General features: G+C 37.8%; 1 protein-coding gene across 2 annotated transcripts in view; it reads right to left on the minus strand.

The window, feature by feature from the left end:
• FAM135A (family with sequence similarity 135, member A) overlaps nucleotides 1-6,829 on the minus strand; it is a 151,958-nt gene extending 145,129 nt beyond the window's left edge. For both annotated transcript variants that reach the window (XM_011957042.1, XM_011957041.1), the window contains exon 1: nucleotides 6,742-6,829. The gene's annotated coding sequence lies outside the window, so the exon portion shown is untranslated. The remainder of the gene's footprint in view (nucleotides 1-6,741) is intronic.
• Between the last annotated feature and the right edge of the window lie 320 nt (nucleotides 6,830-7,149).

The following is a 7,149-nucleotide window of genomic DNA, read 5'->3' on the forward strand; positions in this document are numbered from 1 at the left end:
TAAATGACCAAGCCAGCTGTCACTTGCCTCACTCTGTAGATCATCATCACTCATGACCTCCTTTTGCCCCACAATCATTCACATACACAACTTTTGTCACAAACATTATCTCATTTTAAAAAGTGATTCACAGCACAGGTAAGCTTATCAGAATCATTACACTAAAGGGCACAGGAAAGGAAAATCCCTTGTCTAGAAACTTTTGCAGCCACTCCTCACTCATCAAAATAAACTCATAAGGGCCAGACATATACCATTTTGCATGAATTACAGAAATACTTAAGAAAAAAATAGAACACTAACTTTTTCTCTTTGGTGGAGAGGGTGAGAAAGGACATCTTTCAAAGGAAAGAAAATGAGGATAGCTTTTTAGAACTTAAGACAAACAATGTTTTAAAAAGTTGTATGTTTCTCTGTTGATACCAAATAGAGTAAACCTGAGGCTGTTCTAAAAATCTGGGATTCTCAATTCCAAAAGATAAAAGATATGGTAAAGGATATATAGGCTTCCACAGTCTTACATTTTTTATTGCCAATAAGGCCTGACCTTGCTGCTTAGACATTTATAGATAGCAGTATTTCCAATGTAAGCCCATGACTTGCTGGCAATCTGAAGACATCAAAGAGCAAGTGTCATAATTAACTCTGCTCTAAAACCAATCATGAATGAAACAGCTGCATCGTATAGGCAACCTCAAGGGCATTTCAATAAAGGAATACTTATTCTAGTTCAGGTTAAATTAAGACCTGTAGCAAAAGAACATTTCATAACACTTAACAGAAATGTCCCAGACTACAGCCAGGTGTAGTAGTTCATGCCTGTCATCCCAGCACTTTGGGTGGCTGAGGTGGGCGAATCACTTGAGGCCAGGAGTTTGAGACCAGCCTGGCCAACATGGCAAAACCCCATCTCTACTAAAAATACAAAAATTAGCCAGGTGTGGTGCCCTGGGCATGTAATCCCAGCTACTTGGGAGGTTGAGGCACATGAATTGCTTGAACCCGGGAGGCAGAGGCTGCAGTAAGCTGAGATCCTGACACTGCACTCCAGCCTGGGCACAGAGCAAGACTCCTTCTCAAAAAAAAAAAAAAAAAAAAAAAAAAGGGGGGGGGGGGGGATGGGTGAAAAAAAAAAAAAAAAAAAAGTAGTGTGTGCTGAGGTATGCTGTAAGTATAAAGCATACAAAGAATTTCAAAGACTTAGTACAAAAAAGAACATAAATATTTCATTAATATGTTTTAAAAATATTTGTCGCATCTTGAAATAATGTTTTGGAAATATGGATTAAATTATTATTAAAATTAATTTTACTTGTTTATTTTTAATTTTTCAAAAGTGGTTATCAGAAAAATTTAAATTATACATCTCACATATTTCTACTGGATAGCATAGTCTACGAATACCAGGCCATCCCTTTAACTGCTGGAGTGTATAGTTAACTCCTTCAAATATAGTACTAGGTACATAAAACCAAGCAAAGTTTCTAAGACTTATAGGGATATTCGCTCCCATCAGATCAGCTGAGTTACATCCAGAGTTACATCCAATATCCACAGAGGAGAGTCCAGGCATAGATATCTGGAAAAATGTGGGAGATGTTCCTGCACTATCCACAGTGATCCTAAAAAATTAACTATCTTGTACATAGTCAGAATTCATGAGTGCTTCAGAACCTAAAAGAGGAAATGGATACATCCGAAACTAAGAGTCACAGCTCAGAGGTCCCTCAGGATGGACTGGAAACCATAGGGAATGATCAGATTCTCTCACAGAAATCATGGAACAGCCTTGACTCCTGAATTATGAACCCATAGATACCCTGAGGATGTTCTTTCTCCTAAGCTAGACGGTAAAGAAGTTGAACAAATTGGAGATTCCAGACACTCCCCTTTGTCACTCTAAGGAAAAAAGGTACTACTTCCATAAACTATGGTGACAACAGCTCCAGTTTCTTAATTCTACTTCCAAGTTAGCATGCATGAAACAAATGGGTTCAAAGCCCATAATACTGATAGTCTGAATAATGATGCCCAAAAGATACTACATAAGGCAAAAGCAGCCTACAGACCGACTTAAAAATCCCTTAGGCCTCACATTGGCAACGAATATATATCACTCTCATTAAGCACAATATATTCAGACTTTTTCCTTTAGCTTTAAGAAAAATTTGATTTCTTCACCTGAACACCAGAGAATATAGTAAACTTGGATTCAGGGGCCATGTCGTGCAAAAAATATACATACTTTGAAATGTTCATGCAATTTAATGAGAGGCTCCCATTAAGAGAGACATATAAGAACTGATACCAAATGAAGGAACAGCAGATTCACACACAATTAGATGAGGGGCTCACACTACGACAATATGTGGGAACTGAGACTGACATTCCAGATCTGAGACCAACTGAGGGAAAAACATGTAATCGGTATACTATTTAATTAAATTCAAGTTTGCTAAACAGAAATATGATGGGAACACAGAGATGTTTTAAATCTAGAAGGAGGTTAATGCAGTACATTTAATACTAGGTAGTCTAATTTTGCATTGATGTTCTTGGGCCTTCTCTAAAGGAATAAGCAGGAAGCCCAAAACAGAAATACTTTTTGTTTTTTTTGAAATGAAGTCTCGCTCTGTCACCCAGGCTGGATTGCAGTGGCACAATCTCGGCTCACTGCAACCTCTGCCTCCAGGGTTCAAGTGATTCTCCTGCCTCAGCCTCCCAAGCAGCTGGGACTACAGGTGTGCGCCACCAAGCCCAGCTAATTTTTGTATTTTTAGTAGAGATGGGGCTTCATCATATTGGTCAGGCTGGTCTTGAACTCCTGACCTTGTGATCTGCCTGCCTTGGCCTCCCAAAGTACTGGGATTACAGGCATGAGCCACCATACCTGGCCAAAACAGGAATACTCTTAGAAATCTTGAGAATGCTATTCTCTTGTGAATAACAAAATATTATTGTAACAGTCATGTTCTGTAGCAGACCCAGGGGAGTAGGAAAATGAGTTTCTTGGCAGAAGGTACACTTAGCTGCCATCTTTCCTAAATCCCAGTCATCTATAGCACAGAACTCCAATCAACATAAGCACTGGCCCTTACGATCTTTGAGCTAATCTTGACCAAGTCAGACCATACAGCAGTAAACTGCAAACAATCAGCTAGTGACATGTGGATTAGTCTTGCATCCCTAAACATGCTACATGGTATAAATTCTGGCCACCTGAATTGGTTAGGTCTGCATTGGTTTGGTTCAGTCTGAATATCTGAATTATAGTCATATTTCTTGATTTACATTCAATTTCCTTCTTGATTGGCTGAGGCCCTGACCTCCTGCCCATCTTTGTAAGCTCCCTCTTGCAGGGACTAAACATGCTCAGTCATTGGAGTATATCCCTGCTCTAAAATGACCAAGCCAGGCTGGGCACGGTGGCTCATGCCTGTAATCCCAGCACTTTGGAAGGCTTAGCCGGGTGGATCACCTGCGGTCAGGAGTTCAAGACCAGCCTGGCCAACATAGCGAAACCCTGTCTCTACTAAAAATAAGGAAATTAGCTGGGTGTGGTGGCACGCGCCTGTAATCCCAGCTAGTCAGGAAGCTGAGGCAGGAGAATCACTCAAATCCTTGAGGCGGAGGCTGCAGTGAGCTGAGATCATACCACTGCACTCCAGCCTGGGTAACAAAGCAGACTCTGTCTCAATAATAAATAAATAAATAAATAAATAAATAAATAAATAAATAAAATTAAATGACCAAGCCAGCTGTCACTTGCCTCACTCTGTAGATCATCATCACTCATGACCTCCTTTTGCCCCACAATCATTCACATACACAACTTTTGTCACAAACATTATCTCATTTTAAAAAGTGATTCACAGCACAGGTAAGCTTATCAGAATCATTACACTAAAGGGCACAGGAAAGGAAAATCCCTTGTCTAGAAACTTTTGCAGCCACTCCTCACTCATCAAAATAAACTCATAAGGGCCAGACATATACCATTTTGCATGAATTACAGAAATACTTAAGAAAAAAATAGAACACTAACTTTTTCTCTTTGGTGGAGAGGGTGAGAAAGGACATCTTTCAAAGGAAAGAAAATGAGGATAGCTTTTTAGAACTTAAGACAAACAATGTTTTAAAAAGTTGTATGTTTCTCTGTTGATACCAAATAGAGTAAACCTGAGGCTGTTCTAAAAATCTGGGATTCTCAATTCCAAAAGATAAAAGATATGGTAAAGGATATATAGGCTTCCACAGTCTTACATTTTTTATTGCCAATAAGGCCTGACCTTGCTGCTTAGACATTTATAGATAGCAGTATTTCCAATGTAAGCCCATGACTTGCTGGCAATCTGAAGACATCAAAGAGCAAGTGTCATAATTAACTCTGCTCTAAAACCAATCATGAATGAAACAGCTGCATCGTATAGGCAACCTCAAGGGCATTTCAATAAAGGAATACTTATTCTAGTTCAGGTTAAATTAAGACCTGTAGCAAAAGAACATTTCATAACACTTAACAGAAATGTCCCAGACTACAGCCAGGTGTAGTAGTTCATGCCTGTCATCCCAGCACTTTGGGTGGCTGAGGTGGGCGAATCACTTGAGGCCAGGAGTTTGAGACCAGCCTGGCCAACATGGCAAAACCCCATCTCTACTAAAAATACAAAAATTAGCCAGGTGTGGTGCCCTGGGCATGTAATCCCAGCTACTTGGGAGGTTGAGGCACATGAATTGCTTGAACCCGGGAGGCAGAGGCTGCAGTAAGCTGAGATCCTGACACTGCACTCCAGCCTGGGCAATACAGTGGGACTCTGTCCCAAAAAAAACCCCAAAAAAACAAAAACAAAAAAACACTCCCAGGCTATTATCAATATATTCACAACACAATTTAGAAATATGTTCTATATTCTGGATGATCTCATAGAGACCTAATGCCATAAAAGGAAATGTGCTATATTTTTCTCAGAATGGTTTCTTGGTTGAGAGATAGTTCATCAAATTTTTTTCATCAAAATAAGAACTACCTGAAGGGTTAGTTACTCAAGTAGGAGATGTCTCTTAATGGTACAATATGCCTGATACTTTTACATTCTCTTAAGAAAAAAGAAGCTAATATTTATTTTAAATTTAGCACATCATCAATAACCAAGTATGTACCTGTTAACAACTGCCAATCTTTAAAAATAAAATGTGAACCTACTGTGGAGTTGTTTCACTTTATTCCTTCTGAAAAACCTAGACCTGCCTAATCACTTATGCTTTGTAACTTTTCTGAAAAACCACTGAGTCCATTAAGAATGCTTTCTTCTACATCACCATTCTGCTTCTTATTCCTCTTTCTTTCTTTTAATTAAGACAGGGTCTCGCTCTGTTGCCCAGGCCAGTCTTGAACTCCTGGCCTCAAGACATCCTCCTGCCTCAACCTCCCAAAGTGCTAGAATTAAAGGCATGAGCCACACCCCACCTTATTCCCAGTCATCTCTAAACCTTCTTCCTGACAAACAACTCATGAAAAAAACACTTCAAATACATATGCCCTCATCTCCATCCATTTATTTAAAAGCACACATGTACATATAAAAAAACTCAATGTTAAGCAGTTTTTCCTCAATACCTAAAATCAAAGCAAAGGAAATCCTTGGCTTTTCTATCCCCTAAACAGCCCCCACAACAAGATTTTAATGTAAACACAATAAAGATTTTATTTAATGTAAACAAAATAAAAATATAAAACAAAATTAAGGATGTAACTAAAGATATAGGTGTAACTCTTATATTTCCTTCCAGTGTCAACTCGTGGCAAACAAAAGAAATATCTGTTTTACATACTGAATGCTGCAGTGTCTGTTTCACTGTGCATGTACATTAGTTAATGTACTAATTAGAAAACTCTAGTACATTAGAACTGCTGCTTGTCAAGGAAGCTTGCACTTCCTTCAAAGCCAGGTCATTTTATTTAGTACATCTATCTAGTACATTAGAAAAGTCTAATAGAATGCTAGTTCACAATTCACTAGCATTCTACTAGACTTTTCACAGAAGTCTGAAATTTAAAAAAGAAATCTGTTCGATTTGGGATTTAAGCAATTACACCCTTACTACATAGTCTAAAATTAAAGAGATAAAAACTAAGTATTTATATAGCAAATTTTTATCTGTGGTGGCCCTAAGCATGTTTAAATGATTAGGGCTTGCTTTGCTATTGAGAGATTACTGGGAGGCCACCTTTATTATCCATACTTTACAGTTGGACACATTGAGATACACAGGTTAAGCGGGTTCTACAAACTAATGGCCACGAGTCATCGTAAGAGCTCATATCTTCTGACTAGAAATTCTAGTCTTCTGCCTGCTGTCCACCACAAATCCTTATTTGATTTCTAAGAGCACAGGAACCTACTCACTAAAAATACCAGCAAGAATTTGTAGGCATTTACTTTTTTTAAATGAATGTTTACCTAAAAATAAAAAGACCTGGCTTTGAAGGAAGTGCAAGCTTCCTTGAGAAGCCGCAGTTATCTTTATTTGCATTTGAAAAGTCATTTTTAAAAAATCTTAAAAGCTGATGAGTGCATCATCTCTTACTATACACAACAATTGCTAGTTCTTCTCAAAGAAGTTGGTTTGATGATACCAGAGCCTCCTAGTTTTACTTTAAATCACTTTGAATAAGGAACTACATTTTTTTTGCCTTGGTATTTCCCTTCTTAAAACAGAAACAGAAAACTTAATTCCTACCTGACACAGACAACGTAAGGAAGAATTTGTTTGTGGACTGCTTTGAGATTCCAGAACGAAATACATAATCCAGTTGATCTTCAAACCTACAATAAAGACAAACTTCACTGAACATAATTGCTTCAGTAGATGCCTTCAAAATAAGACACTATATCATTATTTATGTAAAGAGAAGTTTCATTTAAGCAAAATCTTGATCACAATGCAATGGAAGAAAAAAACTACAAAACCGTTTAGAAAGTTCTTTTGCTCAATTAAACAATTTAATACTTCTCACTTATGTCTCCCATAAGTACACTAATTCTAAAGGTAGCAGAAATTGTATGCATTTATTAGAGAACAGAGACTCTCAGGAAAATTATGCAATTGCAATAGCAAATGTATAAAACAAATTAATAATACATTTTA

Source organism: Colobus angolensis, unplaced genomic scaffold (assembly GCF_000951035.1).
Source record: "Colobus angolensis palliatus isolate OR3802 unplaced genomic scaffold, Cang.pa_1.0 Scaffold431, whole genome shotgun sequence".
In the NCBI taxonomy this organism is placed as follows: domain Eukaryota; kingdom Metazoa; phylum Chordata; class Mammalia; order Primates; family Cercopithecidae; genus Colobus; species Colobus angolensis.